Below are 23276 nucleotides of genomic sequence, written 5' to 3'. Positions count from 1 at the left end.
CTAGGTGCGCGGGCTTCAGTAGTTGTGGCTCACGGCTTTAGCTGCTCCGCGGCATGTGGGATCTTCCCGGACCGTGGCTCGAACCCGTGTCCCCTGCATTGGCAGGAAGATTCTTAACCACTGTGATACCAGGGAAGCCCCTGAAAGCTTTTTCGTTTGTTGTTTTTTTGGGGAGTATGCGGGTTTCTCACTGTTGTGGCCTCTCCCGTTGCAGAGCACAGGCTCTGGACGCGCAGGCTCAGCGGCCATGGCATGGCTCACGGACCCAGCCGCTCCGTGGCATGTGGGATCTTCCTGGACCAGGGCATGAGCCCATGTCCTCTGCATCGGCAGGCGGACTCTCAACCACTGCGCCACCAGGGAAGCCCCTGAAAGCTTTTTTAAAGAAAACTTTTTATTGAAGTTAAACACCCAGTCATGTGTATAAGATGCAATAACCTTAAGTGTACAGCTCGATGAATTTCTAGGTATGTACACCCTCATGTACCTACCACCCAGATCAACATAGAGAATATTTTAGCATCCCAGAAAGTGCCTATTCCCAGACAGTGTTTTTTTGTCTTGAGGTAACCACTATTCTAATCAATACTGGTTAGTTGTGCCTGTTCTTGAACTTCACTAAATGTAATCATACGTTAAGTACCCTTTTGTGTTTGGCTTTTTTCATGCAACATTATGCCTATAAGATTTTTGTGTATAATCTGTTGTATGAATTAACTATACTTCGTTTATCCATTCTCTTACTGGACAGTTAGATTGTTTGCAGCTTGGAGCTATTATGATAAAGATGCTGATAAACATTCCTGTATATGTGGTTGGTGGACATGCACATCTGTTTCTCCTGTATACCTAGGAATGCTTTTGTTGGGTCACAGGGCAGATGAATGTAGATGGATCTGAGGGTTTTTTTTTTTTTTTTTTTACTTTACAGCTTCATTAATTTGCCCTACTTATTTATTACTTCAGAGACCTGATGCTGAATGGAAGAGGAATGGACTTGAAGGGAGTAGGCAGGCTAGTTGGTGTCTGAAACCAGCCCACCACTAAATCTGTTTCTGCATCTGTAAGAAGATAGGCGTTTCAATGCCTGGTTGTTTAGTAAATGAGGTTGAATAAGACAATAATGCATAGGAGACCTTTATTTAACAAACATTCCCTTTTTCACTTTCTAGAGAAATCTGATCCCCTGCTTATAGCTAATTAAGGGGAAAGTATTTGTTTGACTTTAGCACTATTAATTTTGAACTTTTCTACCTTTGCCTAGGACAGTCATCTATGTGCATATATGACTAATGAGAAAAATTAGTAAAGAGCTTAATGTATAACTTTTATGTAAGAGTCTCAAAAGGCACCTCTCTGCTATGTTTCGTCATTCTGTCTTCTTTTTGCTGTTAAGGGACAAGCCTCTCCAAAATTTTAACCTAATTATCTCTGTATTCAGTAGTTCTTTAAAGTGCTAGCTTTTTGTCTGACAGCTTCCCCCTTTGGTTGTTTCTTCATACCTTTCAAGCATTCAAACTCTACTGTGTGTCTAGGCATCTACTAATTGCTGATATTGTAACAATATGGACTTGATGAAGTAGAAACTGCATTGTAATTGCAGACTGTCTTCTGAACAAATTTGTATGTCATCACAGTGTGTTCGTAGCACAATATAATTTTTAGATCATATTTAAAAAAGTACAGGAAGATTTCAAAGATAGATTTCATGTGGTTGCTCTCCGTGTATACCTTAACGAGGACTTCTGGAAATCACTGTTTTCATCTTATCTCCATATGGTTTTCTAGGCCGCCTGCCACTACCATTTTGGCCATCAAGTGTAAGATTAGCGTGGTGAAGAACCTGAATATTTTGCCTGCCTCTAATTACAACTCACTGTCCCTTACTTCAACTAAGTTAATCATCCCCAAACAGATTTTCTTTTGTGAGGGGTGAAGGATTTGGGGGAGGAAAGTGCTTTTAACATTTGTATGTAAATTCCTTTATAAAGCAAATTCCTAGACTAGAGGGGTTAATAACTAATGCTGTTCATGCTTATCTATCATTTGACCAGCTGTAGTTTTGTGGATTATTTTTGGTGAATTTCAAGGTGGGAAAGCTCTGGCCACCAGCTCATCTGGGGCCCTTTACTTTCTCATTTGGCTGAGAAAGTCTCAACTAAGGGAGGAAAGCTAAACAAAGAAATAACATGCTAAGGAGAGATGATTTACAGAGACATAAACATCTGGAATACATAGTCATGTTTAAACTCTTCCTGTTACACTCAGCAAGCAGCCTCTTCCATTCTATTAGGTTGTCAACTGGAACTTTAAGTCTTTAGCTTTTTTTTAAAATTTCATTATTTTGTTTTTATTTTTTTGGCTGCATTGGGTCTTCGTTGCTGCGCGAGGGCTTTCTCTAGTTGTGGAGCGGGAGCTACTCTTCATTGTGGTGCGAGGGCTTCTCTTTGCGGTGGCTTCTCGTTGCGGAGCATGGGCTCTAGGCGCACGGGCTTCAGTAGTTGTGGCTCGTGGGCTCTAGAGCTCAGGCTCAGTAGTTGTGGCGCACGGGCTTAGTCGCTCCGTGGCACGTGGGATCTTGCTGGACCAGGGCTCAAACCCGTGTCCCCTGCATTGGAAGGTGGATTCTTAACCACTGCGCCACCAGGGAAGTCCCTGAGTCTTTAGCTTTTTGATTGAATTTCTTCATCCATGGTTCAAAACTAGGATCTGTCTGGTCTTACTAGCCGTTTGACCTTATTCAACATCCATTTTCCCCTGCTGTTAAAATTAGCTTCACCTCCCTGCCAAAAGCAAGTCCTTCCTCTTAATTGTTCAAAGCCCTCATGTCTCTTTTAAATTATCCTATTTCAGTTTTTCTTTGAAAGCACAGCTTTTGTGTAGCAGGTATGGTTGCTATAGTATTCTGCAGAGGCTTGCACCTGGATATGTTGTTGTCCTTAAAAACTATTGGCTGTTTTTGAGTGTCCTCAAGAATTGTGTTCCAGAAATTGATTTAGGATTGAATTGCAGACCTTTGATATTAGTGCTCAGAAATATCTAGGAGTCTCCTAATTGTTCTTTTACGATAGTGGAAAGCGCTTTGGTGTGAGAAGAGATCTAGATTCCCTTGATCTTCCACTTGCTTTGCAGTCTCAGGTGAAACCTAACCTCATCGAGCTTGGTTCCATTATCTGTAAACGGAAGGGTTTGGAGTAGATCCGGAGGAGCATGGAAATGTCCTTAGGGATCGGACTGCTAACTTAGTTTGCTAGCGCTGCCATAACATACCACAGACTAGATGGCTTAAACAATACATTTATTTTCTCACTGTTCTGGAGGCTGGAAGTTCCAGATCCAAGGTTGGTGTTGGTGGTGGTTTCTTCGAGGCCTCTCTCCCTAGCTTGCAGGTGGCTGCCGTCTTGATTCCTCTTCATATGGTCATCCCTCTGTATGTGTGTGCTTCTCACCTCTTACGCTGACATCAGTCAGATCAGATGAGTGCCCACCCTAGGTACTGTCATTAACTTAGGACCTTTTAAGAGGTAATTATCTTCAAATAGAGTCACATTCTGAGGCTCAACATATGAATCTGGGGGGACATCTTAGCTCATACCAGTAATGTAGATGTACCAGGCAGCTTAGTCTGGCAGAGAGAAGACTTTGCCTTAGACTTTGTCTGCTGCTCAGACGGAACTCCACATCAGGCTGACCCATGATGCTGACTCTCATCTGCAGAAAGGTTGACACTCTTAAGCAACTTCTAAATTGAACTTACGGTGGTTTCACGTTTATAAAATCCTCTTTATTTTCAAGGAATAATGGTGAAAGAAATTGGATATGCAGTGGCGTAATATCCTTTGCTCTTGGGACCAAGCAGTCAAACTGGCTCAAGATGTGGTGGCTTCATAAAATGTGCATAATCTGTATCAGAGTCGTCAACCTCTTAAAGCTCTATTTAAGGAAAGGGCTTAAAGGAAGAGTCGAGCTTTGTATCTGAAGATGTTCACTGTAGCACAATCCCTCAGAAAAAGTAGAAATAGTCTAGCCAGAAATAGAGGCTAGCTTAAGTAAATTCTTGAATATCAATGGTCCATTAAAATTTTTTTAAAGTGTTTTTTTTTTTTTTGATGTGGACCATATTTAAAGTCTTTATTGCATTTGTTACAATATTGCTTCTGTTCCATGTTTTGATTTATTGACTGTGAGGCATGTGGGATCCTAGCTCCCCGACCAGGGATTGAACACACACCCCCTGAATTGGAAGGTGAAGTCCCAACCACTGGACCACCAGGGAAGTCCCTAAAAAGTTTTATAAATTGAATTATTACTTTCAGTAAAATCTTAAGTGTACAGTTTGAATTTTTATATCTGTATATAACTATGCATTCTAATTCTGTATCTATCAAAATTATAAAGATTATATTTCTACTGGGAAGATTAGGATACAATGTTAAGTGATCAAAAAGGCAAAGATTGTTCTATTATAATTGTACAAGAACCTGAGCATAGGGTGAGACCAAAAGGGATCTGTTTTTAGAGCAGTGTTAAATAATTGTTTGGATAAAGAGTAAGGTGAACTTTTTCGTTTTGATTTCCCTGAAGGATTTCTTTTTACTAGATTTGTCTATGTAGAAAGACTCTTCTATTTAAAAGATTTTTGATGAGGGAGCTTCACATTAAGGCTCTCCTGCATTGGGCCATTTTTATGCTGTCAGTAACTAGTTTAATCTTTGAGTTCCCCTAAAAAAGTGGTTCTCAACCTTTTTGGTTTGAAGGCTCCTGTATATTAATATATTGAGGGCCCAAAAAGCTGTTGTTTATTTTATATCTGTTGATACATTCAGTACATAACTAGCAATGAAAACTGACATTTAAAAATACTTAATTCATTAAAAAGCCCATTATATGTTAACATAAGTTTTATGAGAAATAACTGTTTTCCATAAAATGAGAGACACATTACATTTTTATGCAAATCTGTTTACTGTGTGACTTAATAGAAGACAGCTGGAATCCTATCTGCTTCTGCATTTTGTTTTGATATGTTGTTTTGGTTGAAATTTTTAAAGCAATTCTAGCCTCACACACAAGTAGTTGGAGACGGAGGAAAAGAGAGGAGCCCCAGGGGTCTTTGGTCTACATTTTGAGAACCGCTGCTCTAAAACAACAGTATTTCCAGAGTAACATTGGAAATCACATTGATTGTACTACCTGAACCTTGCAGAAAATCTTTTGGCTTGAAGTGTGTGTGGCTATAGATTGTGGGTGGTACTGTTGATAAAGTAAAAGTATCATCTGTAAATCAGTATCTTCTGACAGTCCACTTAACTTTGTTCACTTACTGTTGAAACTTAGTTGAAAGTAATAGCCCGAAAGAGCAAATGCCTTCTCCAGTTATACTTGGGGAAGATAAGAAATCCCTGGAATCTTTAGCCTACCCCTATTGTCAGAGAAGAGAAATAATGACTCTAGAATCATGTTACCTTGTTGCGTCCCTTGTTTAATATCTAATGTGAGCTTTTTTTCCTAAACACGTGGGACCCTGCTACCATTAAGTTTTATAAATATAGCACTGGCTTCCAAACATATTCAGGTGACAAACCTTCTAGAACTCATAGTACATAGGAATATTTAATACCATCATTTTGATTTGGGATAATTCTCCAAGTAGAGAACACACTTTATGTAAGTTATGTAAAATCAAGCGTATGTGTGCACCAAAGTATGCATTCTGTTCTTAGTAATTAATAGTAATAGCAATATTAAGTTAATATTGGTTCATTGATCTATTGCTGTTTGACATTTGATAATAAACACACTTTTTTATTAAAGAAAAATTTATGGACAAAAATCTCAAACTGAGACTATTATAGTTACTAAGTTAATTTTTGGTAACATTTTTAGTGGTGATGACACTTTTTCTGCATTGTTTGAGAAGTACCAGTATCCTAGAAAAGCAGATTGAGACCTACTAAAATACGTTGTCAAGGCCTATTAAGTCTAATTTCAGATAATGATAAAATTATTTATGGGATAAGACTTAATTCCAATCTGAACACTATGGCTTTTGCAACAGTAACGAAGGTAGCAGCTAACTTTTTACCTATTGATATAAAGTGTTTCATTTCTTTTGCTAGAGCTCTCTCCCACCCTTTTTCCGATTTCCACGTAATGTGTACTTTCACATTGCTTTTGGTTGACTCCACTGAGTAGGTGCAATGTGTGTGCCCTTGTGTGAAATACTTTAATAGGGCGATTTGGCTTTTCATGGTCCTTAACTCTGGAAGGAACTTCACATCCTCACTGGGTTTCTGATGTTGCTGTATTGCAGATGCTGCCAAGGGCTTCCTCTGCCCTGGGCCACCATCTTCAGTTTGCTTGGTGTAGAGTCAAATAACAAAACCAAAGCAAAGCAGAACCTTAACATGCATGGAGCAGGCTGTGGTTTTTATCAGAATGTCTATTTTTTTTTTAAAGATATTTTTTTGATGGGGACCACTTTTAAAATCTTTATTGAATTTGTTGCAATATTTCTTCTGTTTCATGTTTTGGTATTTTGGCCTTGAGGCATGTGGGATCTTAACTCCCTGACCAGGGATCGAACCTGCACCCCCTGTATTGGAAGGTGAAGTCCTAACCACTGGACTGCCAGGGAAATCCCCAGAATGTCTTTTTTTTTTTTTTTTTGGTACGCGGGCTTCTCACTGTTGTGGCCTCTCCTGCCGTGGAGCAACAGGCTCCGGATCCGCAGGCTCAGCGGCCATGGCCCACGGGCCCAGCCGCCCCACGGCACGCGGGATCGTCCCGGACCGGGGCACGAACCCGCGTCCCCTGCATCGGCAGGCGGACTCTCAACCACTGCGCCACCAGGGAAGCCCCCTAGAATGTCTTTTAATGTTTATATATTTGAGAGAATTTTCAGAAAATCCTCTCCTTATTTCCTTGTTGCATTTCTGTGTCAAAGTGAAGAATTTGGGATCAGAAAAAATAATCTGTTGGTACCAAATGATGTTTCCTGGACTGGTTTGTAGGATCAGATGTGACTTTTTCAAATTGGAACCTTTTCTTTTGGGCCCCTGGGAAATGTCTTAGCTAAATTGCAACAGTGACTGGTGAAGTTGATGGAAGTAAATTGCTCCCATCGCTGAGGGTTCAGAAAGCAGGCAGTTGAAGTTAAAATTCCAGGGGAAATCGGGCAGAACTATTGCAGATGGTTTCCCCCTTGAATAGAGAAAGGGGGCTGATGTCACTGTTGATGAATGAAAGGAGACTGAAGCCTGATTTTTTTTTTTTTTTGCAATGAATTGGTAATTTTTGGTAGGCTAAAGAGAAATTTATGAAAAGACCATCAGAATAAGTTAGGTGATTTCTTTTCAATATTGACTACAAATGATACCTAAGAACACACCATGAACATATTAGACTGTCTAGTACTTTATAGATAGGTAGCACCAAGAAACTTGTGTATGCCCTCAGTGACCTCAGAGGTGGGAGGGATTCCTTAGGTTATTGTTAATTTCTACGTGATAGTCAACTACTGAGAACTTCTGATTTGCCTTTAGAAAAATGAACTTGGCTGGTTTTGACTGGTTATGGTGTTATTTGGGAATAGAGGTCATGAACAAAGTATATGTGGTTGGTATTCTGAGGGCCTGGCTCATGTCTTTCCCAGACACCTGCTGTGTATTTGAGAAAGTCCTTCAAGTTCCCTGCGAAGTGGGAATAATAATAACATCACAAAATTGTGTGACACTATCAAGTGTTTTGTAATAAAACTCAGTGCTGTAAACTGTCCATTGTGCTGAATCCCTGGTAAGTGTAGAGAACACTAAATTAAGGTCCAGCCTTAAACCCTTAAACCCTGTGAGTCTGAGGCCTTCCTGAGCCGTGGCTCATTGAGGTGATGGGAGGGTACACTGTGAATGTCTCTGTTCTCTGTGGAGAGAATTTCTTGTGTTTTAGTTCTTTATTTCTTGGAAAATACTTCATAGACATTTTAGAAGCCCAGATCTTTCACTTATCTAGGAGGATAAAGGACTTGATGACTTCTTCAGTTGATGCAAATTCTGTAACCATCACTTGTAAGAGCTGAATTTAATGTAATTTAGGTTTGCAGTTTACCCAGGCCATAAGATCATTTTTTGACTTGTTTTTCTTTTCTTGCCTAAATATTTGGATGTTTATTCAGTGTTCACATTTTAATATTACTTGGGTGAATTTGGCATCATATATTAGACAACTAAAATTCATGTTTAAACAACTACAATTCCAGAGGTGGAAATTGCCATAGAATTGCTATGATGATATCAACTCTTTGCCTTCAATAGTTAAGGTTTTGGATTACTGATGAGTTGATTCTGGTTTGTGTGAACTCTCCTACAGATCACTGCTTAATAGTCCCTTTCTTACTGCCTCCCAGAACTATTCTTGCCAAGAATTTGGTACAAGTAAATATTTTCCTGTTTTCCTCACTACTCTGTCCATGTCTAATTTAGGCTGAGTTCCTCCAGGCTCTAGTGCCTATGTTCTGTGGTTTGTAAAGTGCTAAGTACTTTTATAGCCTCTATAAATAGCAAAATATAGCTCCTGGCAATAACACTGTGGCACCCTACACGTTTAGAGAGTGTGTGTAAGAGAGAAAGGGAGAGAGACACATTTATCTTGGGCAGAACATGTCTAGCATGCAAACCTATTCATCTCCTCATACACATCAGTACTGCTTCTGATTTTTGTTCGTTTATTAGTAAATGACATCCCTTTATCTTTGGGACATTTTATTGTGAAACTAGGTGTGATTCTGGTCCCTTCCTTTCTCTTCTTTATCCTTTCCCTCTTTTTAACATAACAGAGATGATTGGAGAAAGACTGGTTGCCAGCTCAGTGAGATTTCCAACCAGATGCTTGTGTGCTAGGGGCCTAACTTCCTATCCTGGTCTTCCTATTTTATTTTTCAGTGGATCGCTACAGATGTCATCACGTATTTGGGAGATGTGAAGCTAGGAGCTAGAAGCTATTTCTATTGGCCCTGTCAATATAGTTTGATAAAATGCAAATGTCTTTAAAATGGTTGACTTCCAGTTAAAAGGCTCCAGCAGGGAGTTTGTTTTGATAATGAAAGTGATTAAGAAGGCTCTATTTTTTTCCATTGGTATGAATATTCAGCTAAAAGAGCATGGTTCTCTCTCTGTAATTGGACTCTGCTAATGAGGTTCTAATAACTCTTAGGTTCTAATAATGATTCTAACAAATCTGTTAGCTATCTTCCATGAATAATGCTGGAGACCAAGAAGACACAAATTCTGGATGATGATGGCATCATATAGGGTTCTTAATGCCAACCATCTCCTCTTCTCTCTAATTCTAAGGAATCAACAGGAGTTTATGGTTTTTCAGTGTTATGTTCGGAATTGCCTTCAAAACTTGGAATTTATAGGCCTGCAAGTGTTGGTTTTTGGTGTGAGAAGGGAAAGGACAATAAACACAACCACAATTGTTTGTAGACTAGGCTTTATCTAAAGCCTCCTTTCTAGAGCGTTCAGCCTCTTCAGACCCGTTCTTCCTTGCAGAGCCTCAAGGAACAACGTGGAAGAGGATTTGTTGGTAAAACTGGATTGAAAAAGTGAATATGCTATAGCGTAATCTGGGACATACACTGAGCTAGAATAGTTGTCCGAGATGGGCTGCCTTGTTTCTCTCTCAGCACCTCATTAACAGCCTGACACCCTCCAGCTTTCCTCAGTTGGGTCAGTGTTCGCGTTCTCTGATTTTATTAAGTCCTTTCACTGTCTATTTTTCTACCTTGTTCATTCCCTCAGGACCTAAGTGTGTGTTTTGTATCAGTTTCCCTACATAACAAACTTGAGGCAGAGCATAACCCCTCTAGTACGAGAGGATTACAAAGACATTAGAGGGACAAATAAATGCCCTGGGTATGCTCAGTGACTCAGAATGGTCCCCCAATTTTCTTTGTTACCTAGGTTCTTTTTTTTTTTTTTTTTTTTTTAAAAAGGAGGCACCAAGATTTCAACGGGGGTCATCTTGATCTGCAATCCATAATCCCATTTTATATGGTGGCTTTGTTAGTGGCCATATGAGTGGAATCATTGGGGATTATTACAGAACAAAGGTTTTTTTATGATCTTGATATTTGAGGAATAACTTTAAACAAAAGGATAAAACTAAAAGATTTGCAGGTGGTGTCATGTCTTTGTGTGAACATTCGTTTTGTTGGAGGAATAGTTCTCTGGTTTCAAACTTGTATAGATGGTGTTCATATTCTCTAAGCTAATATAATAAAATATAGGGGAGTTTAAAAAAATTTCAATTTGTCAAGAGGCAAATTGTTGTCTCTTGCTGGGAACTAGAGTCTAAGGTCATAGTATGAGAGAAAAATAGTGTATAGTGAAAATTATCCTTAAAAATCTCTCTATTGTCTCTTACTGTCTCTTTATTGAAGAAAAATCTCTTCATTTTGCACAAACAGAAAGTAGTGCTTCAGGATGGTCAGGACCAGGTTAAAATCAAGTCCTTTCTCTGAGTGGAATTGGGAGGGAACAGGGATAGAAAGCTAGCAATATTTAAAGTTATATCTATACCTCCACCCCACCCAACCCCTGTCTTTCTTTCTGAGAGACTTAACGGTTGTATTCCAGTATGTTAAGTATGTATTGGAGGCAAATTCTTTGTCATTGCACATCTGGAGTTGATAAGGAACTGCCCCTGGAGAAGTAAATCCCAGAAGGAGACTGAAACGGGGATAAGACAAGGTCTTGGTACTGCTGGTGAAAACGTGTCAGCTGCAGACCCACAACTAACAGTGGTCAAGAGGGAGGGCTTGGGTTGGTTTCCAGAGGACCAGGAGCATTAGAGCGTTTTTTCAGAAGTGGCAGTGTTGAACTCTGCTTTTTCAGGGTGGTGGACTGTCCGCACTGGTCAGGCAGGTCTGCTCTCATTTGTCCAAGGCGGGCTGTAAGCATGTTTGCCCAGCTCTGTTGGATCCTTTGTGCCATTACAGGGTGACTTTCTACCCTAGGGTATTGAGTGATGGCTGACTTCTGAAGGCTGTTTTGATTTCTCTCTAGCAACATACCCAGTTAATTCTGGTTACTTATTTTGGGGGGCAGTTCCTGCCTGGTATCTATTTTGTTAGGTATATTCTAACCAGCTTATATTCCTTGTCCAGGTCTATTCATTCCATCTCTCTCTCTTACGGAGAGGGTTCTTTGAAATGTCTTTCCTTTTTTACTCAATGTTGGCAGACTTTTTTTTTTAATCTTTCTTTGTGTGTATGTGTATATATATTTTAATATGAATTCCATATGAATGTATCTTGCATCTTCTCTATTCCTCTTCCACTGCAGAGGCAGCTGTATTAACTGGAACAGTGCCCTTTTGTAGCTCACTACTGGTGTGTGCATTGCTTAATCCTCCCTTGCTTTTTAAACTCTAAGCCTGTAATGAATTAAATAGTTTTTGACTCTCCCTGATAAGGATATTTATGCATCAGACTGGCAGAATTCCACAAAAGCACATTAGTGTCTCCTTTGAGTTGAAGCATTTATGTAGAGGCATCCTTCTGAATGGAGGGAGATGGAAATGCTTCCGGGCCTCTTGCTGCCGCTGGCCCTCCTCGCCTCCCAGCTTTGTGCCACTCACCATCGTCAGAGTGCAGGACGCCAGGCAGTGGATACGAGGTCTCAAGCCCACAGAATTATTTCACTTACGCTTCATTCATTCATTGCCCAGATATTTCTTTATCAGCACTATAGAACTTAAATATTTTTTGATGTCATATTAGTTACTGAGGGGGAGGGATGTTCAAAGATGTTGATGGGGTGGGTTGAGTCAAGGTGATACAAATGAAGACAATGCAAGGTAGAGTAAAAATGTTAGAGGCACAGAAGCAAAGAACTAGTGAAATTCAGAGCAAGAAAGATGCTTGAGGGTTGGGAAATACATGGCTTGATAGTGTTATAACTGGTACTAATGATAAAGAGCACACACGATTTTGTACCCTTCTCCCTGTGCCAGGCACTGGGTAAGCATTTTCCTGCGTTATCTAATTCATTCCTCACAAAGCCAAGGTCCTATGAGGTGAGGGTTTTATTACCTTTATTTTGCATGTGAGGAAACTGCACTTGGAAAGAGAGGTCAGGTTGCTTGTGCAAGGTCAAACAGCTGGCAAGTGGAACCCTTGGGAATAGGCTCCAGGCCTGGCTCAAGGGCTGTACGTTAACCACTACATCTTGCTGTTCAAATTCTTTTGATTTTTTAATTCAGTGCTTTATCTAGGTCACCAGTTCTTTCCATTAAAAAAAAAAAAGTGTGGTGAAATGAATGTGTTGAGTAATTTGTGTTGTGCTGAATGCTTATTGCTATTTCATGCTCTACACTTAATTGCTTCTATATGCTTATTGCTTAATTACATAAAATGCAGTAGTCCCTTTATCATCTTTCTGCAAAACTGCCCCTTATTTATTATGACTTAAGCAGATTAAGAAAGAAGTGTGTGCTAATTTAATTTTGGTGGCCAGAGTTCTTTTTGGTAATGTTTTCTTTATGAATGCACTGATATCTCATTGGTTAAAGGATGTGTCTGGTCAGAATGCAGCTCTTCAGCATGGAAGCATCAAACAGCTGTCACTGTGAAGCATATTTTCCAGGCACCAGGTTGACATCTGGACTCAGTATTTTGGTGCAAGAGAAATGGTTCTTGCTAATAATGTTGTCACAGGATTGTGCATTAAACAGAGCTGGAGGCTGTGTCTCTGCGAGTTGCCTTTTGATCATTATTCACCCTGAGTTAATGCAAAGAAAATGATCAGCTTTGGGGCCACAAGGGTAATACTTGGCCTCCACATGCTACTGGTTTCCCAAAGGACCAAATATAAGTTTATTTTCCCTAGATTGGTGTAAGTGATTTGGATGAGTGATGTTTGGCCAAGCTGTAAGCTAGTTGAGCGCCTTCTATGTTCTTTTCTATATGGTTGGCACAATATAGTCTTAACTATTTGAGGTCCACTTGCTGGTTGAGTGATTATAATTGATATGAATGATACATAGTGAACATTCGAGGTAGGAATAGCTATGAGATAGTATTTGCCAATACTTGCCCTTATTGGAAACGTACCACATTTCCTTAATTCTTAAAAGATGTATCTCTCCCATCCGCAAATTTTAACATCTGGTTTCAGGACAAAACTTCTAGTCTTAACTGACGGCTTTATTTTTAATGGAGTATAAAATGTTGTGTCTTAAAATAAGTGGCATCTTAGATTGAATTAATGATGCATAGTAGAGCTATCATATTTATTTGGTTCTAATCCCCACTGTCCTCTCTATTTCTATCGACTTGGTAAATTACTTAGTATATTTAGAACACCTGAGTTCTTCTGGTTCTGGCCTGGCCATTTGCTTCAAAAGATGTGTTATTCATTGTTCATCATTGGTGGTTTGCTACCCACTGGATAATTTATGTAACACTTCAGAGTTTATGTGACATTTGAGAATTGTAGGTGATGGGAAAGATGGTGTCTTAATTTAAATGCACTGGAAGCATAGTCTCACAAATATAATCAATGCAGGAGGGACGTGAGAGGAGGGGAGTAGAGCGGAGCATATATTTCAGCGAAAACTCATTTAGATTTAATGCTGTTTACCTTCACCAAGAGAAAGTAAGAGAGGTAGCTGTGTCCTTGAATCTTAGAGACTTAGACCTTGAGGGGACTTTTCTCACTTGTCAGAATTAGATTTAAGTATCTCAGATGCATGATACTTTTCCATGTGTACAAAGGTTTGGTATTTCCTCACCCATTCTGTAAGAATATTTTCCTGTGCTTGCAAAACCCTTACTGTAGGTAGTGGCCTTTGACCTCAGTTCTAGAGTGGCCTCTCTGTGTATGTCTTTAAAACATGGTGTAATGTTTTTAGGTATTTTCCATTATTGATGGTAATTCTTACGATAGGAAAAAATGGACTGTGTCAGATCTGGTGTCTGCTTATACCAGATCTAGATCCACTCCTAAAACATTAACCATATTTTGCTTATCATTAGAAATCATCAAAAAATTATCCCCCCAGTTCCTATTCTGTGCTGCCACAATGCCGGCAAATGTTAAAAGAGGTACGTATGGGGGTGGTTTTGATACTGCTGTTCACATGCTGCCTAAAAATAAGCAGATTATGAAACATGTAGTTTTCCTCTTTTCAATTACCAAGTAATATACTAAACAGACATCTCTAGGCACTGTCTGGCAAGCAAAGCATATGAACCAGAGACATATGCTTTGAAAGCAGAATGAACCCTCTGTCATCTCTCCATCTCTGAGAGGTCATTTGAATATCAGGTGACTTGTATCTTAGTCTTCAGTTTCTTCCTTAGTGATATGATGGGTTTAATCAGTTTCAGTTAATACATTTTACTGTTTAACAGTGAAACTTTTTTCATTTATAAATTAGAGGATAGGAATCAAATTTTTATTATGTTCTGAATTATGCTAAGCTTATATGGTTGGTACACATTAGACACCTAGCAGAAAAGAATGTTTGAACTGCGGTTAGATCATTTACTCTTGGCTCTATGAGAATGTGTGTGTACACTGTAACAGTAGTGTTGTGCCTGAGTGTAAATTAAGCGTACCAGTACATACACATTCTATTAAAGCTCATAAACCGCCTTGATGATGATGGCTTGAAAGGACAAGACCCCTTACAAGCAAATTAACATCTGACTTAAATGAAACTCTTTTTTTAAAATTTCCTTTCTGGTTGTTTAACAAAAAAAAGGTCTCAGCCCCCCAAATTCAAGCAGTATATTTGTTAATGAAAATATTATTAATCAGAGGGAGTTATGGGTCAGGGATGTTTGTTGAAAATGTAATTTTCAAATTGGAAAAAGAAAAGGAAACCAGTTTTTGCATTTTGTTAGCCACTTTGACGTGTTTTGATTCAATGTGAAATGGGCACAGCTGTTTATTTAGAAGTGAAAACATTACTTGATACATTAACTGAAATCTTACTCTCCTTTGTTATTGTCTCCTTGAAGAGAATATTACTATGTTAGGTATTTGTCCCCCTATTGTGGGTTGAGTTGTGAACCCCCCCAAAAGATATGTTAAAGTTGTAACACTAAGAACCTATGACTATGACATTAGATCTGTGAAGACCTTACTTCCAGATAATCAGTTAGGAGGAGGTCATACCTGATGAGGCTGGGCCCTAAATCCAATGCCTGGTGTCCTCATGAGAGGATCAGGTGCACACAGATGCAAGAAGGCCCTGGGACAGAGACAGAGGTTGGAGTGATGCAGCTGTAAGCTGAGCATTGCCAGGGATTGCTGGCCACCACCAGAAGCTGGGGAGAGGCTGCCCTAGAGCCTTCAGAGAGAGCATGGCCCTGCCAACACTCTTGAGTTTTGTACTTTGGGCTCTTAACTGGGAGAGAGTAAGTTCATGTTGTTCCAAGCCATCAGTGTCTGGTAATTTTTTATGGTAGCCCTAGCAAATACATAGCTGCGGCTCCCCCTCTTTTTCTTTCAACATTTTATGTCTTATGATGAAAAATGGCTTTCCCTTTTTTTGAACAAAAACCGCACAATCGGCTTTTAAGTGAACATCATGTATGTCAAGGCATGTTAACTTAGATTTTTGAAAGGTTGCTTTGAATGCTGAGACTGGGCTAATTTCCACACATTGTCGTCCCACCTGTTTACAGGGTTTCCCTTCATGCTTCACCGCTGGGAACACCCTGGGTACCCTAGTGAAATTGCTCTAGTTTCCCTGGTTTACAACTCTTCTGAAGGAGCTATCTGTCTCTTTCCCAATAATCTTGTTATTCTATAAGTGTGTAGAATGTAATGTAGAACAGAGATTGGCATCTTATGAGTTGTGTGGTCTGTTTCTTTTGTGTGACCTTTTCGTATGATCATGGGCAAACTGTCTCCTAGCTCTTGTTTCTAGAAAATAAGAATGGCCGTTTAGATAAACACAGTGGGTGTAAATTTTTACAAAAGTAAAAACTCCAAAGACCTTAACAAACTTCATTTATGTAGATCTCTCTAATCATATGATGGTGGCCAATGTATACATGTTAGTTTATATTCTGATATTTATAACTTCATGAAACCACGTTTCATGAAATAGACATATTTTTAAAAATTTATTTTTGGCTGCGTTGGGTCTTCATTGCTGCGCGTGGGCTTTCTCTAGTTGAGGTGAGCGGGGCTACCCTTCCTTGTGGTGCACGGGCTTCTCATTGTGGTGGCCTCTCTTGTTGAGGAGCATGGGCTCTAGGGCACGTGGGCTTCAGTAGTTGTAGCATGTGGGCTCAGTAGTTGTGGCTCGCGGGCTCTAGAGCGCAGGCTCAGTAGTGTGGCGCACGGGCTTAGTTGCTCTGCAGCACGTGGGATCTTCCTGGACCAGGGCTTGAACCCGTGTCCCCTGCGTTGGCAGGCGGGTTCTTAACCACTGCATCACCAGGGAAATCCCAACGTTTTGTCTATTTTTACAAACAGCTTTATTGGGACATAACGGATATGCAGGAAAACTGCACATTTTTAAAGTGTGCAATTTGGAAAGCTTTGAGAAATGTATATATATATATCCATGAAACCATCACTACAGTCAAGATAGTGAACATACTCATTACCACCCAGAGTTTCCTTGTGCCCCATTCTATCCCTTCCCATGTACCCCGAAGCCATTGATCTACTTTCTCTCATTATAGATTAGTTTCATTTTCTAGAGCTTATATAAATGAAATCATTACAGTATCTACTCTTGTTAACCTGGCTTTCTTCACTCAGTCTAATTATCTGAGATTCATCTGTGTTATGGTCTGTATCAATAGTTCATCCTTTCTGTTGCTGAGTAGTATTCCACTGTATGGATATACTGTGGTTTAGCCATCCATTTACCTCTGGTGGTCATTTGGGCTGTTTCCAGTTGCCTCCAAGTTTTGGCTCTTTGTATATAAAGCTTTGATGAACATTTGTGTACAAGTCTTTGTGTGGATATATATTGTCTTGTCTCCTGGATAAATACCCCGGAGTAAAATGGTTGGGTCATTATGGTGATGGTAGGCACTGTTGCTTCTAATGCTTTCCCATGGTTCTTCCCCTGGCCTCGGGTGGAAGCACACTCCTGGGCTGATCAGTACTGTGCTCAAGAGAGGCCCTGTGTGGATCTCAGAAGTCATCTCTCTGTGCTGCTCTCTCTACCCTGGTCCTTTGTGCCAAGAGCTCTAGCAGGCTTGGTCTCCCCCAAACCCTTGTCCATTCCCACTAGAAACTCTAGGCAGTAAGCAGTTGTAGGGCTCATTTGTGTCCTGTCTCTTAGGGATCACTGTTCTCTGTTGCCTGTTACCTATCTTACTGAAAACCATGTTTCAAAATGTTTGGTTTTTTTTGATTTTATGCAGGACAGTGGATTTGGTCCTTGTTTCATCTTTGTTGGAAATGGAAGTTGCACATTTTTCTTGAATTATGACAATTTTAATTTTAAACACACATATATTCCATTAAGCAAATATACTATTTTCTAGTTATGTCCATGTTCTAGATTTCTTTTTTTCTTAATAGCATTAAACATGTACTTTTTTTCCTATTTAGGATTATTTATTTTAGAACTATATCCACAAAGTGAGTTAATAGGTTAAAGGTATATAAGCGAATTTTCAGACTGTACCACATAAATACTTAAACTTTCCTACATATAATCGAGTTTTTGTTTCGTCAGTATTTTTGTTTTCCTAGATTAACTGGACTTTAGAGTTGTTTTCATCTGCATAAAAGATTACTAGTAAGAATCTGTTTTTCATGTAATTTACATTTGATTTCCCTTCATGTAAACCATTCATCTTCTTCGATTACTTTAAAAGTAGAATTAGTTTATTGGCTCTATAAGTGTATCTTCTTGCATGACTTTCAGATTTTTTTTTTACTATTTGTTTATTTTTCTATATTTAGATATTTTTCAATACATTTTATTTTGTAAAACTACTTTTTAATTCTAGAACATTGATCATTTTATTTCATAAATTGTCTCCTCGGGTGGGCTTAAATCGTAAATCTTTCTCCATCCTATGCCCCATTTATTTGTTTAATGCTTAATTATGAGATGCAACGGGAAGTTTATTGGCACCAGTGCCTTGGTGAACTAACCAAAGTGCTTTTTAGAAACCAACTCTTCTGACAGAGGAGTGATTGGTGTGCCAACTCATTCCAGCCCAACTCAAACCATACTTTTTTTTTTTGATGTTAAATAACTTTAATGGTCAATGTGGGAGTCACAAGGGAGGTGCATTCCCTCCCAGGGCTCTTCAGTGCCATCCTCAAAGCTGGTTAGTGCAGGGAGGTAGGGCAGTGTTGGTTCCAGTTTTCTCCCAGGAAGGGTTTAGGGGGTCCCAGCCAGCCCTGGGGAAGAGTCCCTCAGCACCATGGCAACCACAGCTTAAAAGGGGCTTCTGCTCCCCCTCCCCAGCCTATCCCCAGTCCAGCAGAGGAAGGGGAGGCCAAGCTGGCCAACCTGCTACAAACAGCACCGAATCCAGAGCCCAGATGCACACAGACCACCTCTTCTTCTGGCCAGATCCTGTTGGCAGCACACCATCTTACACTGGTGACTGGAGCCAAGTGTGGGGTGGGCCTTTGCTGCAGAGGCCTCTGGACTGTGGGGACCACTTCGGGGGGAGAGGGGCAACCGAGCGAGAAGCCCCAGGGGAGTGGTCTCGGGGACAGCATCCAGGGAGACCGTTCGGGGTCTCCTCCAGGGCAGGGAATGGGTCTGGGCTGGGGTTGGGGCCACTGAAGCAGGCGAGCAGGGGCCAGGCAGGGCAGGCTGGGGGCGTCTCCAGCCTCGTGCCCTCCAGCTGGGCCAGGCTGTCTATCACCGCTGTGATGTCATCCAGCGGCTCAATAGCTGTGGCACCAGGAAGGGATTGAGGGGAGGAGGCTAGTCAGAGCTTAGGCCCCAGACCTATTCAGCCCTGAGCATCACCTGTCACCGTCTCATGGTACCAGGAACTCTGATTGGCCAGTACTTGGAGTGGTTTCCGAGGAGCGGGGGTTTCAATTTTCATTATTTCATCACGGCACTGCTTCCACTGGCTCATGTCAAAGAAAAGCTGCCACAGAGCTTCCGTCCAGCTCTGCAGGGCTCCCCGACTCTCTGCCTGAAGGGTGTGTGTCACCTCATCCTCCCCATACTGGTTACTGATGCTCAGGGTGAAGGGCCGGCCCACTGCCTGGTCCAGCTCACCTGCCCCAACTTGAGTCTCCTTGTTGATCACAACAGTAAACAGCAGCTCCTCCCCAGTGTCTGTGTCTTCAGGTTGATGGTGACAGAAGCTGTTTGTGCTTCTCAAGACTCCATGTGCTCGCACCCAGTCCTGCAGCTCCCCAGCTTGCTGCGCTCTGCGGGTGCCACTTGCAGTAGGCTGAGTCATGTAGAAGGGCTGAGCCACCAGACAGCAACACACGCTGCCATCAAGGGGGCAGCCAGGTGGGGTTCTCCTCATGACTGGTGAGGGTGAGGTCATGTGTGTGGAGCCCATCTTGCACTGCTGCCAGGGTGAGAGTGGTATGAGCCAACAGGTGGTAACGACCACCACTAGCTGGGGTGGGGAGCAAGATGGGATTGCTTCCCGAGCCCCTAATTGTCTCCAGCGACGCCCGCACACGCCTCCCCGAGGAGCAGCCCAGGGAGCTGCTGAGCTCGGTGGCAAGCCTCTTGGGGGCTCCAGCCAGGGCCCCCTCCTCTTCCACGCAGGCCCCATATAGCTCCAGCCGCAGTTCAGAGTCTGGCCCTGCCTCGGCAAAGAGCACCTTGTTGTGAAAGGGGATGGCTGTGAGGGCCCTGTCCACCAGGATCATCTCCGTGTCCTGAGTGCATTCCCCGATCTGCAGCAGCAAGAACACAGCCCGACGGTGCAGGTCGCCTTCGTTCTTGAAATCTTCTGTGTCCTTCCACATGAGTGGAATCCGGAGGTCAGAAATGCAGACCTGGCTGCGGCAGGGGGAGCGCTCAGCAGGTGGCCCGCTATCAGGAGGCCGCTGGCCTGTCTACCTCAGCACCTGCGTGTCCTCGCGCCGCTGCAGCTCCCCCGTGTAGCCGGGGGTGCGGCTATTGCACACCAGCACGCTCTGGCTGGGAGCAGGCCACCGGCAGCTGGCGGGCCCCTTCCCTCATCTGGGTCTCATGGTGTAGCGTTCTTTGTGACTGTGTCCTCCGGTGGGTCGCAGAAGAGGCTGAGCCAGCAGCGGCTGCGTTTGAACTCCATCTCCAGGGCAGAGCCGCTGGCCACGGTGACCCGGCTCCGGTGGTTTCTGGAGAACATGCTGGCGGTCCTGTGCTTCTGCCTGCCCTCAGCACTCCCCGCGCTGCCCGGCTCTGCCTTGTCTCCTAGGCTTCTGTCCCTCGACTCAAACCATACTTTTAAAACTGTTGAAACCCTGGTTTTTCATTCCGCAAGCTGCTGCTTTGAAACAGTCATACAGATGTTCTGGAAGCCTCCCGAACTTCAAGAACTTCTTGGTGAGAAAACACTCGTGTTGTTTTTTAGTGCAGAAGGTTAATCATACCTGAAGTGAAAATTGGCTTTAACATGGACATTGGTGGGCCCTCCATGAGGTGTGAAAGTTCTGGCTGGAATGGCCCTGAGCGTTGGTTCCATTGTTAGAAGGTGTGTGCACGTTTCCTCAAGTTGCTAGCTGCTGCTACTTGGAACTCTCCAGTGGCTTAGGTTTGAATAGCAGTAACAAATATTTGTTGATGGCTCCCACTGTGCTAAATGCTGCTTCTAAGTCCTTGACAGTTGCTGTAGATCTAATCCTCGTAACAGTATGTGACTGAAGGGATTTATGCTCCCCGGTTATAGATGAGGAAACTGAGACACAGATGGTTTGATTAAATTTTCCCAGGATAATGCTGCTAAGGAGTGGCACCTACTAAAGTTTGAAGAGTAAAAATAAATTTATTCTCATGTTATACCCCAGTTTGAGTCTCGACTGCAGTGTAGAATTACAAAAATTAAAGAAGGATCAACAGCTAGAAAACTGTACATTGTTCAAGGTGAAAAACAGTTTAAAAAAAAATCACAGCAGGACAGTAGGCAGGAAGAACTCTACTTAGTGTACTGACCTTCGAGTATGAACAAGATGCCACTGATACCCTGTGTAAGCCTTGAGTGATGCAATACAAGTGTTCCCATACTGGTTCACTTTTCCTTTGAAACTAGAATACAAATATTTTTTTGTAGGAAACTGAATGTTGTTAGGATTATAATCTGTATCTTTTTTATTTTTTAAAGGACTCAACTCTTTTTTTATTTTTGGCTGCGTTGGGTCTTCGTTGCTGTGCGTGGGCTTTCTCTAGTTGTGGCGAGCGGGGGCTACTCTTCATTGTGGTGCGCGGGCCTCTCATTGCAGTGGCTTCTCTTGTTGTGGAGCACGGGCTCTAGGTGCGTGGGCTTCAGTAGTTGAAGCACGTGGGCTCAGTAGTTGTGGCTCTCGGGCTTAGTTGCTCTGCAGCATGTGGGGTCTTCCTGGCCCAGGGATTGAACCCATGTCCCCTGTATTGGCAGGCGGATTCTCAACCACTGCGCCACTAGGGAAGTCCCATTCTGTATCATCTTAATAGAAATTTACTGGTCTATATAACGAACAGGTATTTCTAACTCTGCTTTCTAATCAACCCATGAATTTATACTGACCATTTTATCTTTTGGTCAAACTGTCGTGAAATCGTCATCTCATTGGCCCCTGTTCTGTTGTTTTAGGGCAAAAGTTAATGGAATCTGAATAATTCATTTATTTGGGTTGATCTTCAAAAGCAAGGGGTAACTTTTGAAATTGCCCAAATAAATGAATCTGCCAGTTTTCCTCATGATTTTTATGTGCCAACTTTGATAATCTGTGGAAACAAACAATTTACATTTCTTGTTTAATATAAGATTCAGTGGCAGTGGTGGTGGTTTTTAAAAAGACGGGAAATATATGGGGCAGTGATGTTTAAACAGAAGATGTGGAGTGTGTTTGAAGTTTTGTGTCCTGGAGGTCAGACTATGCAGTATGTGGTTTCCTGGGCAAAATAAGAATCTTCTTATAAAATATTCCTATGACCCAGGACATATTATCCTCCTAGTCTTCATTTTCTTGGGCATAATGTAGCAAAGGCCTATAATTATAAGGGTTAAGTAAAATGTGTGAAAGTAGTATTACTTGTATATATGGGTGTAGTGAGGAAATTAAGGGGAGAGAATGTGTCACTGTGCCATTTAGACATCTAAGTGCAGTGGGTAGTCTGAAACAGTAGGTATTTCTTAAAATCAAGTGTTCAAGACGTTTATGGCCAGACCACAGGAAGGAGGATGCTGGGGTGGCAGTCACTTCCACACTGGTGCTTATTCGAACACGGCTCTGTTTTACTCTAGCTCAGAACAGCAATGTCTGCTCATGGGCAGATGAGTTTTAAGAATGTGCCTGCCCTTTATCCTTTGGGATTTGTGGCTTCAGGCAAAGCACATTCTTATTCTTTTGTCAACCTTGAATTTGGATACATTTCTTCTGTAGTCTTCCGCACGCTCACCTCCTGATCTTTAGCCGGTAGGCCCCTTCTTATCCTTGTTCACAAATAGTGAATTTTGTAACTCTTAAGATGTTATATCCAGTGACCCAGCTTGTTAAGACGAAAGTCCCAGTCATTGCAGCTTTCTTTTAGAATCAAGGCCGTCGCTACACCTCCTCGCAATCCTCTCAACACCTGCCAATAACAAGTGGAAGCACTTCCCTATAAAGAGGAAGTACGGCCTTCATGTGGCAGAAGGGGGATTGAACTTAGGGAAAAACCATATTGTTAGAATGATACTTTAACATTATATGCAAAATACCATCGTGTAGTTAGTAGAAATAAATGCTGAAGAGCTCTAAGGAAGAGCTGGTGAAGTTTGATTGACCTAGGGGAGGGTTTGGCAGAGGAAACTGCTTTGGAATTGATATTCTTTTAGCCTGTAACACAGACTTGGGTGTCTGTACTCTACCTGCTGACTAGGACACTTGGAAGAGCAAGTTTGGGTGTCCATGCTTGGGGACAGTGACAGGAATGGGCAGTAAGAAAAGTATAGCTGCCATACTGGATGATGATATTGGGTATTAACGTTTTTTGACTTCAAAAAGGCATAACCACGGTGTACTCCAGAGTAGAATGTATTTCAAGGTGGTGAAAGGGAAAGCCCAATATATTTGTCAGCTTACAGAAGAAAATTGGTTGACTTTTGAAATTTTTCTGCCATATGATAGACA

General features: G+C 41.6%; 1 protein-coding gene and 1 pseudogene across 2 annotated transcripts in view; one reads left to right on the top strand and one right to left on the bottom strand.

Annotated features, from left to right (window-relative positions):
- Positions 1-23276, top strand: part of SND1 (staphylococcal nuclease and tudor domain containing 1) — a 420353-nt gene that overhangs the window by 107738 nt on the left and 289339 nt on the right. The gene's annotated exons all lie outside the window — the stretch shown is intronic.
- LOC116759274 lies at positions 18590-20314 on the bottom strand (annotated as a pseudogene).

This window comes from Phocoena sinus, chromosome 9, assembly GCF_008692025.1.
Source record: "Phocoena sinus isolate mPhoSin1 chromosome 9, mPhoSin1.pri, whole genome shotgun sequence".
NCBI lineage: Eukaryota > Metazoa > Chordata > Mammalia > Artiodactyla > Phocoenidae > Phocoena > Phocoena sinus.
The sequence above is the reverse complement of the archived record's forward strand: the minus strand, read 5'-3'. Positions and strand labels throughout refer to the sequence as shown.